Genomic DNA, 21,248 nt, shown 5'->3' on the forward strand with positions numbered 1-21,248 from the left:
AGAATTCTAAGTGGATCTTTCACTACTTGAGTCCATAAGAGACACAAATCACTTCCTCTCACATTTCATGGGCCCACATTAGTCCTTTGGACCTGCTCAGCTCTAAGGGTGGCAGTGAAGAGGAGCAAAAGGAAAATCCATTGAGCCCTACTACATCTGCTCTATTTTTTATATGACCCCTAAGATTTTGCAATTTCTGAATACCTGGTGAGGTGTTCACATCTTCACTCACTACCACACTTGTTGGAAAAGTCTCTTGGAATTCACTGTTGCAGATGCCTCTTAAATGAGGCATAGCTCCTACCATGTACCTGGGTTGCATGAGGTTTCTATTGAGGCTTCTTTGGGAACACTTTTCTTCCATCTTGAGCCCACTTGTACTGGTATTTCTGGCAAAGGTCCCACTATTGATTCTTGGTTCATTCTATATTTAAAGCTCTCTGCTCATCCGTCTCTGTACTCTCACTGCCTTTCTCTTCTACTTCTCTATGAACCCAAGGGGACAATGGAGGCTATTCTATCCTCTGTAATGTGGGAGAGAAACCCTTAGACACACTCTAGCTTACTGCTTGCAGCCTTTAGAGAATGAGCTGTCCTGAGGCCATCCTTCTTGCAATCTCTCAAGAGGACTACTCACATGTTCATACTCATTTGCACTGTGGATAGGAGGTAGGATCTGTGAGTTATTAATGTATAAATAGCAATAAGATAAAGGACTCCCTACCTGATGGCTTCTGTTTCTTTCTGAAAGAAGGTAGAGGGATAAATTAAGAAGAAAAATGTGGAAGAGCCACTGTGAAGAAGTGTAGAGAGGGGAAGAGAGATCCCTAGTCCTGTTTTGTTTTCCATCCTGTGCAAAATCCTCTGTTTTACTTTTTCAAAAGTTTTATTTATATATTTCAAAAGCAGAGAGACAGGGATGGAGGGATGGACGGAAGGAGGGAGGGAGAGAGAAAGAGAGAGAGAGAAGGAGAAAGAGAGAGAGAATGAATCTTCCATCCACTGGTTTACTCCCCAAATGCCCACAGCTGTCAAGTCTGGGCCAGACTGAGGCCAGGCCATATGGCTGACCCATAAAGGTGGCAGAGACCTGAATACTTGGGCCATTGTCTGCTGCCTTTTTGGTGATATTAGCAGGAAGCTGGATTGGAAGGCAGAATCAGGACGGGACCACAGGTACTTCAGGTACTCGATCAGAAATGGGTTGTGGGCATCCCAAGCTGTAACTAACTCTGCTGTACCACAATGTTTGCCCTCTCTGCCCTTTTATAGCTCCAGCTGGTTTGGTATGCCACTCTTTTCTTTTCTCTTGCTGGTCTTTATAGCACATCGAGTTATTCTCCCTTGATATTTGAGGACTTTGGCTGTGGTTGCAGTCTTTCAATTATGATCTAAATCTAGCAGCACATGGTCAACTTGAGGCTGCACATCAGTGACCTACATGATGTCCAAAGCCTCCTTCACTCATTGACTGTTGCAATGCTTGTATTTTCACATGCTCAAGAACTTGCCATCCTTCAACTGGCACATTTAACATGTATCTCTCACTTTCCGACAACAGTGTCCTTTCTTTCCAACTCACATTACTACTGCTTCATTGAGACTCTTGATTTCATGGCTCATTTACTCTTAAATAAAAATCGAGGGCACAGCTATAGGTGGATAGATACATAGATAGATAGATAGGTAGAGAGACCATAGCCTTCTTCCCTGGTTCACTCCCCAGGTGCCCACAACAGCCAGGAATAGGCCATGCTGAGGCTTGAAGTCGATAATTTGTTCTTGGTATTCCAAGTGGGTGGCAAGGCCCCAACTACATGAATCATCTCTGCTGCTTCCCAGGGGGCCAGCATTAGCCAGAAGCTAGAATCAGACGTCAGAGCTGGGCCTTTACAGGGACTCTGATGCGAGATGTGGGCATCTCAACTGCTATGACAAACGTCCATCCCCCAACCTCCATGCGTATGTTTTTAGTAAAAGATTTTATTATCTATTTATCTATTTATTTATTTTTTGAGAGACAGAGTGACTGGGGAATGGGATGTGGGAGGCAGATGGGGAGAGGGTAGGAGAGACGGGTTCACTCCCCAAATGCTGGTTTGCTTCCCAAATGCCTACAACAGCCAGGGCTGGGCCAGTGTGAAGCCAAGAGCTAGGACCTTTATCCTGGTCTCATACATGGGTAGTAGGGGCTGGCTCAAGTTCTTTGGCTGTCTTCCTCTGCGTTCCTGGGAGCATTATCAGGGAGGTGGATTGGAAGCAGAACAGCCAGGACTCAAACGGGCACTCAGTGGGATGCCAGCATCGTGGCTTAACCTACTGAATCACAACATTGGAATCCTATGTACTTTTCTATTAACTTCCTCCTAATTTTCCTCTTCCTTTTTAGCCATGTTCCATCATTTCAAAGACTCATTTGCCAATATCCTATTAACTTCCTTGCCCTTTTATCCGTTCATTGGACCCATCTAGCAAAACCACATTTAAAGATCTATCCACTTAATCCAGTCTTAGGCCAGGCTGATTAACATTTCTGGAAATAGGAAAGTGAGCAGTGACAATTAATATCCTGACCGTGTCATCTCAGCTCCAGATGCCACATAAATGGCCGAAAGAAAGGAAGTGAGAAACGAGCACACTCTGTTTCTGGGTCAGCCCACCCTCTTGTGTTACCCATAATAAGCTGCCCTCCACATAAACATTCTCTGTGCCTCCACGACTTCCCTTCCCGGTGCTTCTCAAATTTCTTATTCCTCCATCTTCTTCCAGATGACATTACACCAAAATTCGCCTGAAAATCAGTCACCCAAAGGCAGCAACTCTCCTTCCTGTTTGCCAGATTCCTACAACCCTCATGTATAGATCATCCTTTCCTTGTTCAAATCTCACTGGAAAGGAGCTCCTGGCCAACGCCTGACACTACTCTTCTGCCTTCTGCCTCTTTGGCTCACTGTGTCACTAGCTCCTTTCTGTCTTTAAAAAAAGCCAACAAGCACATCAGTGAAAACTCAGCTCCCTAGTACTCTTGCTCCTGACTTTCCTAGCCGGCAAAGCCAGATTCTGACATAAGTGTTTGTGTTCCTCTCTTCACATCCTCAGGTTTTCTCTGCAGCCTAACAGCAGTCTGGCATTGCTTCCAGAACTCCACTGAAGCAGCTGTTACCTGACTTCTCATGGTTGAATGTTGCCTTTGGCAGGTTAATTACTCCTGCCTTTTGGAGATGCTCTCTCCTTTGGCTTCTTCAATGGACATCTGGTTTTCAGCTCACATCTCTCAGCCTGCCGTGCCCCTCCACAGGACTTGACTTCCAATTGCAGTCTCTTAAGTAGCAATGTAGTTTAATGTTCTCTGCTGCTGCTGACCAGCGTTCCACACCCTGGAAAATCTTCGTGGAGCCCCTTGTGTTTATTTCCTAGATTGCAGCCCAGAGATCCCCCAAATTCTTCACTTTTTTTTTTTTTTCTTTCTTTTTTTTTTTTTTAGCTGCTGTTCTTCTGTAATCTTTGTGTCATCCCCAGATACTAGGCATCACATCTTGGATGTTTTAAGACTCTTCAGACTCACTATATCAAAAATGAAGCTACTGCTCACTCATGTTTACTTATGTAAAAACCCGGAGCAATCCAAGGTGCATTTCTTTCTCACACTCCCTGCGTACGGTCAGTAACCATGTTCTTACTGATTTTAATGTCTTCGTATCTGTCAAATGACTGACACTGAATGGTGGCTGCTTCCCATTCTAAACTGTCTCTCCCTTGACTCCAGCCACTACTAGTGTTTTTTGTTTGTTTGTTTTTACTTTATTTTAAAGGCCTTTTCCAAACTAGTCTCTGTTCATCCACTTTTATGTCACTCGATTCCATTCAACCCATAGCAAACTTACGTTAGGTATCAGTCTGTTTATATTACTTCTTCCTCTTAAAGCCCTTCCTAGATGCTCCACTGATTGCAAGGTAAAATATAAATTCATCATATCATTAATAAGAAAAAGAGGGTAGATTGGTGCCTTGTCATATGGGGCACCCAAATGTTAGGAAAAGAGGCGCAGAACAGAGATAAGGCAGAGTACAAATCTGCAGGCAGACCAAGTTTATTCAGAAAAAAATAAATCTGCAGGTGTGGCTGACCAACTGCCAGCGTGCACAGACTGGACATGTGGCAGAGGGCCCTGACTCCAGGGGCTGGACCTTTTTATATTTTAGGTAGGCTAGAGGTGTGTGGGGCAGTAGGCAGAGATGCGCTTCTCCATACTGGTTCTTCAGATTTTGCCCACTGGCTTCCAAACCTGGGGGAGAATGCAGGGGTAGAGTGGGGGACAATACAGGATGTGAGACTGAACTGGTGTCTTGAAAGAAGGCAGGGGTGGGGCCGGTGCCGTGGTGCAGTAGGGTAATACACTGAAGCGGTGCCGGCATCCCATATGGGCAATGGTTCTAGTCCTGGCTGCTTCTCTTCCAATCCAGCTCTCTGCTGTGGCCTGGGAAAGCAGTAGAAGATAGCTCAAGGCCTTGGGCCCCTGCACCCACGTGGGAGACCTGGAAGAAGCTCGTTGCTCCTGGCTTCGGATTGGCATAGCTCTAGCTGTTGCAGCCACTGGGGAGTAAACCAATGGAAGGGAAACCTTTCGCTCTGTCTCTCCCTCTCACTGTCTGTAACTCATCTAAAATAAATAAGTAAATAAAATCTTAAAAAAAAGAAGGCAGGGGTAACAAGAACCTAAAATGGCTGAGGCTTTTGTCCTTGTTCCATCAACCCTGACTCTGAGTATAGATAAGGAGATGGGGCACTGTTTTCTTTCTGGCTGCTTCCTGTTGATACGGGGCATTGAAACAGCATGGGATATCTAGACTCTGGATTTGATTGATTGAAGAAGAGCAGTCTTGTGATGTTCCTGTGTGATGGTATGGGATATAGCGGTCATTCATTCCTGTACAGACTTTTGAAATATGTTAATTATCCACAGTAAGAATAGGAACACTATGATCATGAGGGTGAGAGGAGAAACTAGAAACATTGCCCATGGTGGAGAAGATGACCAAAATGAGGAGGACAAAGGGGGATACAGGAAAGCGAGAGTCCTGTCCATATGCCTGGTTGCCAAGAAGAAAGAACACTCCCAAATCGTTTAGTGTGTACATGCTGGCAAGGGGCTGTGGGGTGGAGTTAGTCTGGTCTGCTTCTAGTCCTGGGCCTTGTCATTTCCTCCCTCTGCTTATGGAAACCCTAGCTGCTGTCAGGGGTTTGGGCGAGGACTGAAGCTGAGTTCTTCAAGCTGAGTAGGGGCAGAGTAGGGACCCGTGGTCAAGACAGAGTTCCAGCAGAAGGTGGCCTCTTGAGAGGGCTGCAGCACTAGCTCACAGAAACTGTCTCATCGCCGGCGCCACGGCTCACTAGGCTAATCCTCCGCCTTGCGGCGCCGGCACACCGGGTTCTAGTCCCGGTCGGGGCGCTGGATTCTATTCTGGTTGCCCCTCTTCCAGGCCAGCTCTCTGCTGTGGCCTGGGAGTGCAGTGGAGGATGGCCCAAGTGCTTGGGCCCTGCACCCCATGGGAGACCAGGAGAAGCACCTGGCTCCTGGCATCGGATCAGCGCGGTGCGCCGGCCGCAGTGCGCTGGCTGCGGTGGCCATTGGAGGGTGAACCAACGGCGAAGGAAGACCTTTCTCTCTGTCTCTCTCACTGTCCACTCTGCCTGTCAAAAAAAAAAAATAAAAATAAAAATAAAAATAAACTGTCTCCATTCAGGGTTTCATGTGCATGGCCATCTAGAATTTTATTGCCTGGAGCAAACAAATCAACCAGATTAAATACGCATGGTCTAAAATTAAGGCCAGAGTCATTATTTGAGGATCTAAGAAAGGTGCTGTCCAAACCAGGAGGGGGTTTTCCCATTGCCAGGCAAACAGAAACTGACAGGAGAGGCTTGATAATAATCATGTGGGCGTTAAGACTTGGCCAGGTAGATATGAGGTCCAGACCTAGCTATCTCTTCACATGTGGTACTGGATGAGACGTCAAAAGGGACATGTGAAACTCCTCAGGGAAGGTACCCTGTTGGCTTTGATTACCTAGCTGGTCCAGGAGGAGAGCTGGCTTGCACAGGTTAGTATTGAATAAGTGGCATGTCTAAAAGCAAGCCTACAGCTCTGCCTGGACTGTTACTGACCCTGGCTGTCCTCCCGATGATGGTGGTTACTTCGGAAGCTGGGCAGAGTGAAGGGCTTTTTCAGCTTGGGGCCAACTGGGTATGTGGTTCTGACCCAGGAGTCCTTCAACCTCTAGAGCAGTTCTGTTTCCAGTGGCTTGGTTCTTGGTAGAGCTGACATAGCTGACGGCTGCTTGTCCAATGCCCCGGCTGCTTGTATCAAAAAGAGTTGCCGTTTGGGGGGTGGCTTGGCCTTGTTGGGCTTCCTTGATATCAGATCATCCTGTAAAGCAACCATTAATTGGCCTGCTGCCTATCTCTACATTGCTCCTGCTGCCTCACTCTTTATCCTGGTCTCTGTTAAAATAGAACACAGAGGAAGCCTTTAGGAATGTCAGCCAAGGGTGAGCTCAATTCCTTCCTTGCTTTTGGTGGCCTGAGATAGAAAACTGTGGTCACAGGCGTGTTACAATATTCTTCCTGAGAGATAAGATAGTGCCCACGAAGAAATCTATGTCCTTCTATGTAAGATCAAACATTAAGACCACGTTATCCAAACTGTCTTATATGAGGTTTAAAGATCAAACTGTACATCCTGATGGTGAGTCCTTCAGAATGGAACTAGTTTCCCATCTTGGAGAGAATAGAGGAGATATGAAGGAACAGGTTTCCCAGATTTCTTCATATCAAGGGAAAACTTAGTAAACAATTTTAGCTGTTAAATAACTTACAAAAACATTTACCAAAAGGTCCAATGCCTTCTATAAATTTTAAGAGTACATTAGTTGGAAATATTTCTTGACTATCTAACACAAGTGTAAGCCAATTAAAACAGCTGTTAATACATTTTGCATGTAGACTTACAGTAAGTATACACTGACAACACGTTACAGGAGAAAACAACAAAACAGTCTCACTTATTAGCAAAGAGATGTTGGCTGCCATCAGTCAAGGCAGGGGAAAGCTAGACGGCTAGGCATGGAGCGTTCTCTGGAGCAAAGTTGCTCAGGACTTACCACTGTTCTGGAGTTTTTCTTTGCTAGCCCTGACAAATATATGACTGGAGATGGCTGAAACAGTGGTTTTGTCTTCATGCAAGATGTGGCTCCATTATGTTAGGTTTTAGGACTTTAGTATTCGTAGGAGAAGAGGAGGTGGCTAGTTAAAGAAGACTTTATTTTAGGGAAGACAGAATGGGCGGGGTGGGTAAAGGGAGTGTAGGGGCTGAGCTCACCCGGACAGAGGGTGGAGGTGGAGGTGGGGGTGTCGGAGTCAGGCTTTCATTGCATTTGAACACCAGGCAGAATCCTTTCTGGAGCTGCTCACTGGGGGAGGTGCAGAGCACCACATGGACCCTGATAAGGTGGGTGGGAAAATGTGAGAAAGGCTCCTGCGTGAAGTTTAGCATTTCCCCTAAGTGCGGGAAACCAGCTGAACACCCCAGGCTCTACAAGGGGGGATGAACTGGCCCGACTGAACACCCTGGGCTCTAAAAGCAGGGATGAACCAGTCACGAGCATCGCCCCAGCACACTTGAGGCAACAGAGAACACTCTTACCAATCCGGTGGGTTGGGAATTAGGTCCAGTGTAGGCATGTAGCAATGAGATCTGGCAAAGGCTCTGGCTGTGAATTCATTGGGAAATTAGAAGGGCAAGCAGGAGGGAAAAAGTGTTCTGGAGAGGCGTCTCTCAGTGCTGTGCCAGTCAGAAGGGAAAGAGGAGATTGTAGGAAAGAGAAGGTAGCGGTGGGCAGAGGCAGAAAAAAAGGGGAAGAAGTTCAGAAAAGAGAAGAAAGTTTGGAGGAAGGGTGGGAGATCACAGCTCTTACCCTGAGACTGGGCCCTCTGCCCTCCTCACATGGGGCACCAAAATGTTATAAAAAGAGTGCAGATTTGGTCCCTCTTCACACAGGGCACCAAATGTAAAGAAAAGGGGCACAGAACAGAGACAGAATACGAACTCACAGCCAGACCAAATTTATTCAGAGAAAATAAACTCTCAGAGGTCAACGAACTGCCATCATGCTCACAGATGGCAGAGGCTTATGTCTCCAGTGGCTTTGTGATCCAAATCCTTCTCAAGATTTATTCATTGATTAATGGGTTAATCTGAAAGGTAGAGCAAGGCTATACACACACACACACACACACACACACAGATTTCATCTGCTGGTTCACTCCCTAAAGGCTCATAATAGACCAGACTGAAGTCAGGAGACAGGGGCTCTATCCAGGTCTTCCACATGGAGTGCAGAGTCCCAAATACTTTTCCACCTTCCTCTGCCTTCCCAGGCATGTTAGCAGAAATGCTGGCTGGAAGTGGAGTAGCTGGGCCTGGAACCAGCATTCCAGCATGGGATGCTGGCATCCTAAGGGTTGGCTTAACCTGCTGTGCCACCATGCCAACCCTGAGCTCTCATCTGTTGACCTTCCTAGCCTTACCTCACCAGGTCTCACTACTTTATCTGTAAGTTTTGATCTCTATTGCTATTTTGCATAGTTACCCTGTTTTGTCTACTTAGATGTCACTTCCTTTCTGCCCTGATACCCTCAGTATGATTAAATATCACTCTGGATATTACTGTACCTCTAAGATTTAGTCATGGGGTGATGGCAATCCCTTGGCTAAATATCTCTATTTATGACTCTCTGTTTTGTATTCCTTTTTAATTTTAGGATTTATTTATGAAGAAATATATTTAGGGATTGCCATCACCTATGAATAATTCTATGTTAAGTAAAGAGTTTGACCAATGGTATTAAGTAGAAAAAGAAAATAATAAAAAAATAAGATAATAACCTGTTCTTTGACAGTCAAGATTTGGGAGGTAGAGTTACAGACAGAGAAAGGTCTTCCATTCACTGGTTCACTCCCCAAATAGCCAGAATGGCCAGAGCTGGATATACCTGAAACTAAGAGCCAGGAGCTTCTTCTGGGTTTCCCTCGAGGGTGCAGGGGCCCAAGCGTTTGGGCCATCTTCCACTGCTTTCCCAGGCACATTAACAGGGAGCTAGATTGGAAGTAGAGCAGCTGGGATTCAAACGGGTGCCCATATGGGATGCTGGAGCCCTAGGCAGAGGCTAAACTTGCTATACCACAGTGCTGGCCACTGCATTCCTTAAATGGCTTCGCTATTTCATCCAAAGTCGATTGTTGGAAACTGAATCTGTAATCCAACAGTGTTGTGCTTTCATTTTGAAAAGTCTCTTTTCCCCTTGACTTTACTAACATCACTCTCTGTGTTTCTTTCTTCTTCTCTAAATACTCCTCCTATTTCTACTTATTTATCTGTTTGTCCCTTAATCTGTTGCTCCTAGCCAGATACTAGCACCATGTTCTTGGAGTTGTCAGTCTCTACATCTGTGAGCCAAATTCCATTGTTCATGAGCAACCCTGTTTCAGATATTCTCTGAGAGCAACGCAAAATAGGCTAAGAAAGCTCTACCCTTCTCCTCTCTGATCCTTTGGTCTCAATCATGCTGTCTGAAAATGCAGCTTGAGTTGTCCTACCTGGCCAGTCGTGGCCCTGTCTAAGAGGCACTAACTCTGTACCCTCTTAGCACCCTGTGCCTATTTGCCACAGCATTTAAAAAATTTTTTGTAATCATTGGATATCCTGCCTTAAATTCGTTGAAGCAGGCAATGTTGTTCTTATCTGTTTGTAAATGACTAGCTCAGGAAAAGAGCAACCCTCAACATTTTTCTTGTAAGGTTGTTGGACTCCTCCCTTTGGAATTTTTTGTATAAATTAAATATCAGAGTTCTCAACATGTTTATCTAGCCAAAATACCATAGGTAGCTTTTAAACCAAGTTACAAGTTGATAAAAGAAAGAAGTGTTCTAGATGCTTTTTTTGTGGCTTTAATTATTTAGTCCAACTCAGTGTAGATTTCCCTACTGATTTTTTAAATGTCCTGTCTCAAATAAAACTTGAATAAACATGAGAAGCAGCTAACATGGGACAGCTTTTCTCATTGTTTTTCCATTCATTTAGCACTACAGTTCAAAGCATGCTCAGGCATTGGATGAACTCCATTTAGCCAGTATTTTGAATCTAAGCCTTGCACTGAAGCCATTAGGAAATTAAATCTACCCAGGTGTTGTTGATTGTGCCACTTGTCATCTGAAGTCACGTCCCACCTCATGATAGAACACAATGACACTTATAGAACATATTCAGTCTAGACTAATATCATAGAATAAATCCAAGCTTTTTTGGTTTATTATATTCATTTCTGCCTTACCTGTGATTTTAGACTTATCCATACTTGAAAAATCTTGACCATACAGAAGGATGTGAAGAAGGAGTAAAATTCCATTATAACAGTTGGATGTGTGATCTTTCAGTTTTTTTTCTGTTCACACACATACACATAAACCATGCACATACTTGTTGTTTGTCTCTCTCTCACTATCACACTTCTATTTTTTGTCTAAAGAAGGATTATCCTAAACCTCTAAATGATATTTTATAAGTAGTGCAATAAGTAATTGTCTACATGTTTATGTTTAAGTATGTATTTTTGAACTTTTTTATTTTTTGTTTCCAGTAAACTGTAATGAACAAGGTTCCTTGTATTTTATATTCATAATATACTCATAGAAGTAAAAACTCCAATTGTTTTTTTTTAAAGATTCATTTATTTGAAAGACAGAGTTACAGAGAAAGGTAGAGCCAGAGAGAGAGACAGAGAGGTCTTGCATCCTCTGGTTCACTCTTCAGTTGGCTGCAGCAGCCAGAGATGAGCTGATCCGAAGCCAGGAGGCAGGAGCTTCTTCCAGGTCTCCCACATGGGTGCAGGGGCCCAAGGAGTTGGGTCATCTTCTCCTGTTTTCCCAAGCCACAGCAGAAAGCTGGATTTGAAGTGGAGCAGCCAGGACCCGAACTGGCACCCATATGGGATGCCGGCGCTGCAGGCTGTGGCTTTAACCCACTGTGTCACAGCGCTAGCCCCAAGTTCCAAGTCTTGTGACACATGTTGTGAAATTGGCCTCATGGAAGTGACATTTGTTACATTTCTGCCACTACTCTCATGATTTAGCTAGTGGAGAGTATTGGAATGCCTGATTCTTGCCAATTCCATGTATACAGTGTTAAGACTCATTACACCTTTAACTTGCATTTTAAGTAATTTATTTAATTTGATTGTGTTTTCATGTGTAGTTTATTCCCTTGGATTTGATCAGAATCCCTTTAGGAGGTGTAATGGTTTGGTTTAGTTTGAATGCCCCCCAGTGACTCATACGTTCTCAGGTTGATACCATTGGGAGATGGTGAAGCCTTTAAGAGGTGGGGCCCATAGGAATTCCTTAGGTCATTGGGGGTGTGCTCTGCTATGGTAGTTATGGTGTGACTTCTTGAGTTCTCATGAGAGGGTTGTTATAAAAACTAGAGTTTGGGCCCAGTCTGTCTGCTTCGTGGCCCACTTATGTGATCTTTCCTACATGCTCCACCATTACCACCTGCCACCTGCAGTCCAAGACAGCGGGGCCTTCTGATCTTGGTCTTCAACTTCCAAAATTGTAAGCTAAATAAACCTTTTCTCCATCTAAAGTTAGTTGTCTTGGGTATTTCATTATAGTGACAGGAAACTGAATAATACCAGGGATCTCATAACCACATTTCTTATGGAGGGAACTCAGCCCTTCTTGCATATATTGGGTGCCATAGAGGCATTTCTTTAGGGTGATGTCAAGAGCCTCAGTTCTAATTATGAGCCTTTCTCTTGAGGCATTTCCCTTCTAGAAACTCTACATGGCTATGTAGAGTCTGTAAAGTAATCGGCTCCCAGGTATTGAAATGGAGTTGAGAGTATTACACTGTGGCCTTGACTGTAATACTGAATTGTCTTTACTCATGGAGGTTTAAATTACAGTGACCTTGTGACCTGATAAAGCACCCTCAGTGCTTAGAAAATGACCAAAGTACCAGCCTAGTGTAGGTTCATGCTTAGTCATTTAGTCTTCCTCAAATTATGAAGGAGGTTGTAAATAGTTGTTGGAGTCTGACCAGTTTAGCTAATTGAATAGGACACACTTCATAAAAGTAAATTAATAGGTTCTGTAATTTGCAATAAAAATCTTTAGTAATTATTTATATAGTATTTTCAATAAAAGAGCAAAACAGTTGTGTAAGCTAATCTTTTGTGATTTTTTAAAAAATTAATTTTGGCCGTCACCGCGGCTCACTAGGCTAATCCTCCGCCTTGCAGTGCCGGCATACCGGGTTCTAGTCCCGGTTGGGGCACCAGATTCTGTCCCGGTTGCCCCGCTTCCAGGCCAGCTCTCTACTGTGGCCAGGGAGTGCAGTGGAGGATGGCCCAAGTGCTTGGGCCCTGCACCCCATGGGAGACCAGGAGAAGCACCTGGCTCCTGCCATTGGATCAGCGCGGTGCGACGGCCGCAGCGTGCCAGCCGTGGGCGGCCATTGGAGAGTGAACCAACAGCAAAGGAAGACCTTTCTCTCTGTCTCTCTCTCTCACTGTCCACTCTGCTTGTCAAAAAATAAAAAAAAAATTAATTTTATCAATTATTTCCTATAGTTCCTTTATAGTTTCATTTTTTCAGTTTTTTTGTGCCCTTCGTTCTATAATTAAATAATGGGTTATTTCTAAACTTCTTCCCTATATAATAAATTATTTTGATTTAAAAACACTCAGAAGATATGAAATTATTATTCACTGAATCTCTACAATTTGATTTACTTTTGAATATGCAAAAATAAAACCTTAGTGTACTTGAGCAATGTTTTTGTGAATTAGGGTTACCACGAGAACTATACATTTCAGATATTTTCACGTGAGTGAATTTAAAACTATTCTCTGCCATGGCATTATCTTGATATATTTCAATTGAGCTTACTGCTTACTTTTTAAACAAAAACATGATTTAGATGAAAGAAGTATATGCTGTATTGTTAGCCTTATGTAAACCTTATAAATTATATTGGTACACCAGCACTTCAAGAACATAATTTAATGTTTATGAAAGAAAGAGTAAAGATTTTAACAAGGAAAAAGACACAGTTACATCTAATTAATTTCAAGTATATAATGGAGCCAAGGATCAAGGAGAATCAAATTATACCATAGCTCCTTCTGTGGTTTAATTTATCTTTTATTAGTTTATATTCACTGTTTTTAGACTATTTAGGCCACTTTATAGACGTAGCAAAAAATAAAATAATTGAAGCTCTATCTGAGTGAAAGTTAAGGTTAAACTTGAGTAACTGAAAACTTTTTAGATTTGAGATTGAGTGAGTATCCAAGGTGCCATGTTTTAAGGTATGCAGAAACATATATTACATTTCTTGAATGATCAGCCAATAATCTTCAGTTTATAAAACAGCCATAATTATCTTATCTATAAAGAGATTACATTCTGCTACCTACCAGCCCTGTCCCTCTCTCTGGCCATCCTTAAATGCCTTGCCCAGTGTTTATTTCCCATTTACTCTGTAAGCCCTTACCACTCTAACTGTTCACCTACTTTATGTCTGCAATTTTGAAAAGTCTTTTTTCCCTAGACTTCACTAACATCTTTCTCTTCTAATTCTGGTTTTCTTCCTCCCACCCCCCATCACTTCTCAAATCTTTTAGTGTCTCCATTTGTACTTCTTTACCTGCTTGTGCCTTCTGCTTTAATTGTAGCTTTTGGAACTTCTTATTCTCTTGCCAACTTAGCTGGCTGTCAGCTCCCTGTGATGTGACCTTCTTTACTCTGTTCCTTTGGATTTCTTTCTTTCCTTTTTTTTTTTTTTTTGACAGGCAGAGTTAGACAGTGAGAGAGAGAGAGACAGAAAGGTTTTCCTTCCATTGGTTCACCCCCTCAAATGGCCGCTACGGCTGGCGCGCTGTGCCGATCCAAAGCCAGGAGCCAGGTGCTCCCTCCTATGCAGGGCCCAAGCGCTTGGACCATCTTCCACTGCCTTCCCAGGCCACAGCAGAGAGCTGGACTAGAAGAGGAGCAACCGGGACAGAACCTGCGCCCGAACTGGGACTAGAACCGGGGATACCGGTGCCGCAGGCGGAGGATTAGCCTAGTGAGCCACAGCACTAGCCATGGATTTAACTAGTCTTGCCTGGAGTGTCTTCTTTATGAGAGTGAGACTTAACGTTGCCACCTCAACTGTTTCTCAGTACTTCCTTCCTAATCAAAAATTACAGATTATTTTGGAAATGTATTGAATAGAATGCCAAAATGTTATCTGGAAATCCTGTCTCACTTGTATATTTCTTATCTTCATTTTTGCCAGTATTTTTTTTTAAGATTTATTTATTTATTTGAAAGGCAGAGTTACAGAGAGGCAGAGGCAGAGGCAGAGGCAGAGGCAGAGGCAGAGAGAGAGAGAGAGGTAGAGAGGTAGAGATCAGGTGTCTTCTATCCACTGGTTTATTCCCCAAATGACCCCAATAACCGGTGCTGGGCTAGGAGCCAGGAGCTTCTTCCAGGTCTCTCATGTGGGCCTAGGGACTTGGGCCATCTTCTACTGCTATCCTAGGCCATAGCAGAGAGCTGGATTGGAAGTGGAGTAGCTGGGACTCAAACCAGTGTCCTTATGGGATGCTGACACTGCAGGCAGCGGCTTTACCCACTGTGCCACAGCACCAGCCCCTTTTGACAGTATTTTAAAGAAGAAAATTCGTACTTATATCAAGATGTCAATAAAATAAAAAGGCTTATTCATTTCAACAAAAACTCCCAAGTTTATTGGTATAGTTTTTTTGATAAACTCTGTTGGTGTTGATAGTTATATTCAAAGCTGTGTGTGTATATATATGTATATATGTATATAAATATAGTAGATATAATTCTAAGGACATAATGATCAAAGGTATATTTTTAAAGTAATATTCTCATTTGCTGTAAGTAAAACATTTTGGCATGTGGCTTATAAATTACCGTAATATCCTCAGTTTTATAATGCAAATATCTACTGTGTTGGACTGATGTCACTAGTATCTTTTCCATCTTAGTATCCATTAGGTCACCATTGACATGTTAGGCAGGAAAGCTTTTTTTCTTTTTCTCTCTCTGTGATTCTGTTACACTTCCCTGTTGGGACAACTACTTTGAAACTGCAGTTTTACACATTTAGATGTGACTTTTGGATTATAGTTTAATTTCTTTCTCCGATTGTAAACTCCATGAGGGCTTTTGGTACCATGTATTTGGCTTACAGTACATGGTAGGTGCTCAAGAAATGTTTCTCAATCAAATACATGCAAACAAATGAGTGAATTGGCACTTCATGTTTAAATTGGAGGTTTATATTTAAATAAAAATCTCAGAGTAAAATGTGTAAAATACTTCCTAATTGATTGATTCATCTTCCATTCTAGCAGAAAGACAAATTCACCACGACCCTTGCACTTGAGTTGTCCATTTGGATCTAAAGTTTCTATTTTTGGTTTTAGGGTTTCTTGAGAATCCTAGAACATATTATTTTTGAAATGCCCTCAAATGAATTCCATCCAGTCAACTTCTTAATATCGCCTTATTGTTGTGTAGCATCTTTTCATTTGTTACTCTGATAAACTGACCCATTGCCTTATATAAAGCCAGAAATGATACCTGAGCATTTTATATGCAGCAGAATCTCAGCGGACATGGAATGACACATTTTTCCCCAAGAGCACAATGCAGAGCATGCAAAAGGCTAGGGACAATTTCCACTCAAAGAATGATCAGTCTTTCATCCTGATAAAATACTCGATTTATCCCGTCTCTGAATGGAGTGAAAACCCATCAGAGGAATAAAATGGCAAACAAGTCTCAACAGGAGAGTATGGAGTCAGGGTTCCCTGAAAAGGTTCAGAAAAGAAAAATGGTTAGAAGACTATATGTTTTATATGATGCGCCAGCCAAGATGAGTTCTAGCTTCTAACTATAAATTAAACTTGGATCAAGTACATGTATTCAAGACATGTTTCCCTTCCCCTGGGTTAGAGTTAGGGCAGGATTTTATTAAGTTTTACAGACAGAAAGAAAAGTTTTCTTGAAAAATATTTTCACCTTGCCTCCTCTGAACTGTAGTGAAAGGTGTTTTCCACACCCCTTTGTTCAGGAAAGAGGACCAGGTGGTGGCAGTGATCTTGGGTGTCCTGCTGGAAGAGGGTAGGTTGGTAGCTGTTCCAGGAGTCATGATCCTGCTGATTCCACTCCAGCTGGGTTGTGTCTGTCCTACTGCCTGCTGACCTAACTTGAATCCTAACACAGCCTGGTGCAAGTAGTGCTGAAGGATAGTCCATTTACAGATGGACTGAGAAATGCTGGAGCATGGGAAACTTTCGATTCTTCCCTTGCTTGATTCGTCACCTCAAAAACATGGGTCTTTGCCAGTTGGAATCTTCAGAAATTATCAAACATAGTATGAATAGATATTGAAGACTTTAGCATTTTCAAAGTGTCTCAACATAAATTTTCCATATATCCTCATTTCCATAGCTGCCTCTCCCTATTTAGCTTGAGCAGATCGGTGTTCAGTATATAGAGGTAGTGAGATCAAGGAAACACACATGTACCTGGCCATCCTTGTTAAGATTTTGTCACTTGCTTAGAACTCCCACATGCAGACATAAAGAGATTAAGCAAATGATTGACAACGCTAATGTCACCAATACGATGAAAATACAAGTGTGGTATGCATTCAGTGTCACACTTGAACGTCCTGGGAGTTCTCTGGGTATCTGTGGAGTTGCACACTCAGATTCATTCAAGTTGGGATGGGTCAGAAAGGGATGGGCTTATTTTAAATCAGCTCTAGATGAGCTTATGCATCTGGACTGTGGGTCAGATTTGGGTCAGTATCAAGTCACGGGGACATAGTTAGTATGGGTGCGGCTCTGGCCTCTCATTGGTCTGCTTTTGGCTGATACATTCTTGATAGGATAACATCACCAGTTGGATGAGTGAAAGTTCCATTAACACCCAGGACAGACAGCATGACTCATGGAACCTGCCTTTGTTGAAAATGAGCAAAATACACCAGACTGAATATATACTCATTTCTGAAAGTCCAGCCATAGGCGGTGAGGCTGTCAGACGTGTTCACTGGTTCAAGGTCAAGAAAAAAGTGGGGCTTAAGCCATTAAGGAATTTTAATGGTTTAGGGGTGAAAAAAGAGTACTTTCTGTCTGTAGCCCATATGCTGAAAAGGGAACTTTTTGTAGCTCTCTTTTTTAAATTCTCAGAGAATGACACTTCTAAGAGAAAATCAAGTTCCATCTAACAATTGATTTTTCTGTAGATAGCTTCATTCACAGTTGAGAGACAAGATAATAAGTTTGCACATAAAAACAGTTCTCATTGAATAGCCTGTGGTTTCCAAATGTAGATTTTTGTTTGATTTTTCTGTAATGCAATGAAATTGGAGACTTAATTTTATCAACTACCGGGAAATAACCGTTCTGCAATCTAAATTTACTAAGAAAAATGCTTTAAGGCAAGTATTTAAATTTATAAGGATTAGAATACATGTTTGATTTTTCTTGTATTATAACTCTATTTGCAGTCTTGACTATTGCTTATATTAATTACTGAATATTTGTGTCAAGGCCTCATTTCTCAAAATTATGTTTTCCCCCTTATGAATACAGTATCAAATATTAAATTAATGTATTAATGCTGGTTCAGCTGTTCCACAAATTTCCATGTCTTTTTTAACCTGGCAAAAGCCTTCTCTCAGGATAATCATTACACTTAATAATCCTCACTCTCCTACTTGAAGTAGTTACTAGATAATCCTCCAGCATCTCTCCAGATCAGTCTGAGTACTCATTAAAGCACTTTGTGATGCTATGTGAGTTTCTGAATTCCTGTAACTATGAGACAGTGGAAATTCCCCAGTTAATGCTAAGGAGAATTTTTTGTATTAGAATTTGTATTCAAGTCTTACATTGGTTTCATACTCGCTTCCAATTGTAAATATGCTTTCCACCATTTTTTTTACTGCCTACTGTAAATTCATATTATGCAATTTTAAGTTTGTAACTCAGTTAACTAATACAGATTGAAGATTGGATAGTGTATGTAATTGTCTCTACCTCCATTTGTTAAATTAGAAGAATGATAAAATAGAAAGTGTCATAATTATGTTTAATAATAGGAGGCTACTGTACTAATGACTATAAGAATCCAAAAGAGTGGAAGAGTTGAAGAGATATGTGGTGCAAAATTGCAGGATTTGGTGTTGGTTGGATATGGGAGATGCAGATCAAGGTGAGACATTAAAATAAAAGTCAAAGCATAGTGAATTTGATTACCAGGAAATAAAGCCTTTAATTCTTCTTGTACAAGAATATGCTTTTATGTGAATTTTCTTTATAGATATTTCTTTCCTTGGCAGAATTTTCACAAATGGCCTGAATATATGTGATATTCTAATTATGTAACTGCATTTACAGTTTGAATACCATTTTAGAAATGATGCTGGTTAGTAAGGGTTGTTTCTTTTCAACTCTGAAGAATTCTGGAGGTTGTTAAAGAGATAAAGTTAACTTGAAAAGCATATTTTAAAATGTGTTGATTTATGACTCCAAAATAAACTGTTTATTATTCTGCACCATTATAGCCCTGTCCTGGGGAGATCTCAGGACAATGTTGAGGTTTTGTTGTTATTATTGGTAAGTAGCATGATTGTACCCAGGCATTTAGAACTTTTTTATTTAGAACCTTTTATGTCATAATTTTATTTAAAAATAATTAGAGAATTTGACCTTGTTCTGACAGTTCTGATTCATGAAAATTATGGGCATAATTGTGTAGCTGTGATTTTTATCTTAGAAACATAAACTCATGCATTTCCCTTGTTTTGACAACTGACCTTTTTAATAAAACCACATGCAGTTTTTCTACATTTTGGGTCCATTTTGTAGAATACATAGTTTGGAACCTGATGAAAATGCATTCATCTTTAGTTGTACAGGTTTTACGTGTTCTTAAGTCAGTTCCTTTTTAAAGGATTTTCTTCCTTTAATTTCTAAAAGATGACATCTAACATTAATTAAATCTTACGTAAGTCAGTAAATTATGTTTTCTAAAAGGGAATATATTAAATGACACTTGATCATATTTTGGCAATCATTAGACCTATTTATCGTTTGACAGTAAATAACATGATCTGTGACCACTGATAAAGCATGAAAGTACAATAATGATTTGATTAGCTAAATGCAGTTCTGTTTCATTGGTGGCCACTAAGCAATACCACTGTTGGACTCGCATCTGCCTTGGAGAAATGAAAGTAATCTAAAAAGACGATTTTCAGGGCTTCTCATTTCATTATATGATTTTCTAATGCATTTTTATTTTTTAAACGATATTTGAAATTCATGTAAAGAAATCACTCTTGTCTCTGTGAAAAAGTTTATCAATCCAGAAATCCCAGTTGCTGCAACGTGGCTCTTGTTCTTCACTCAGTTTCTCTGTCTACTGTCTTCAACAAAAGTGGTAGGCATTGTGTCTTTAATTATTATAGCCTCAGACTTCTTTAATCTTCTTATTGAAGTAATTGGGGTACCATATAACACTAAGTGCAGAAACAAAGATTAGGTGTACAGAAGAGAAAACAGTAAGGGAAATATCTGTCTTCTATTCCTCTAATTGTCCCTCGAGTGCTTCCTCTCCACCAGGCCAGTAGTTATATAGTGACAAGGCTGACAGGGACCCTGCCTTTATGGAGTTTATCAACTAAATGGGGCTGGCAGATAGACAATTACACTAATAAATAAAGCAAATAATTAGAGATGACAGAGTGTTATAGAAGCAGATTGACAGGATGATATGATAATCACTAGGAAATGATGCATTTTAAAAATTGTATGTATTTATTTGTGAAGCATAGACAGAGAGTGAGCAATAGAAAAAGCTCCCATCTGCTGCTTCATTTTTCAGCTGATGTGGGGCTGGGGCCAAAGCCAGGAGCTGAGAAATATAGTCTAGGTCTCCCATGTGGGTGGCAGGAGCCCAATTAATTGAGCCTTCCAGGGATTGTGTTATCTGGAAGCTGGGGTCAGGAACTGGAACAAGTGTGGAACGTGGACATCTTAACCACAAGGCCAGATGCCTACTCATGGAAATGTTCTTTCTGATTAAGGAAATGATTTCTTTGTGTTCATGATTCTTTTCTATATGCATGGTGCGTTATGGCATTTGAACTTCCCAATCAGTTCCTTTCTTGTAGGTCTACTTGGGGGTTTGATTTGCCTCTCGTAAGGACTTCTTATATTATCACTGCCATAGCTTGCTCATGATTCCACAGATACTTATTGAATGTCTGTTGTATTTCCATCACTCTTCTCATTATAGAGAACAAAATTGTCAAATCTCCTGATTTCAGTGAACTCGTCATTTGTTTTCTACTTCTTTGATAAAATCCGGTTTCTACTCCTTTGATAAAGTCCATCCTCTGGAAGATGCCTGCAATTGGGATGTTGGAGTGATTCATCCTGAAAACTCCCATTTTAGGTTTGCACGGATTATGGAACTACTTGTGACAGATGTCTTAGTCTGTTTTTCTGTTACTATAACAAAATGCCCGACACCTGTTACTTTATGAAGAATAGAAATGTATTTGATGCAAGTTTCTGCAGACTGGAAAATCCAAGAGTACATTTCTCCCCATTGCCTAACATCTGGTCTACTTTTGGTGAGGGCCTTCTGACTGCAACATATGTGGTGGAGGGCATTGCCTGGTGAGACAGAGCGAGCCCTCCAGCTCAGGTCTCTTTCTCTTACTAAGACACTAAGAGCTCCACTCTCATGACATCATCCAGTCCCAATCACCTCCCCAAAGTCTAGTCTCTAGATTCTATTAATATGAATTTGGGGATTAATTTTCCAACATACGCTCACATTATCTCCATTTTCCTATTCATATTGGCCTTCAGCCTTTTTTGTTTGTTGGTCCTTTTAATTTTAAAATTTCTTTTGCTTTAGACTTTGAGCTTCCAAAGTGTTCTGGAAATTCAGGGATTGATGTTTCTTTTTATTTGGGTTACTGTTGAAATAAAATATTGTCATTTGGAAAAGTTTTCTAGAGAAGTCCAGAAATGGGTGCATTTCTGATGTATTGATTCTGTAAGCTTGTATTTATTGACTGTG

At 41.4% G+C, this 21,248-nt stretch overlaps 1 protein-coding gene across 3 annotated transcripts in view; it reads left to right on the forward strand.

Moving 5' to 3' along the window:
• Positions 1 to 21,248, forward strand: part of PARP8 (poly(ADP-ribose) polymerase family member 8) — a 195,870-nt gene that overhangs the window by 26,251 nt on the left and 148,371 nt on the right. The gene's annotated exons all lie outside the window — the stretch shown is intronic.

Source organism: Oryctolagus cuniculus, chromosome 14 (genome assembly GCF_051225735.1).
Source record: "Oryctolagus cuniculus isolate XC-2025 breed Fujian yellow rabbit chromosome 14, ASM5122573v1, whole genome shotgun sequence".
NCBI classification, from domain to species: domain Eukaryota; kingdom Metazoa; phylum Chordata; class Mammalia; order Lagomorpha; family Leporidae; genus Oryctolagus; species Oryctolagus cuniculus.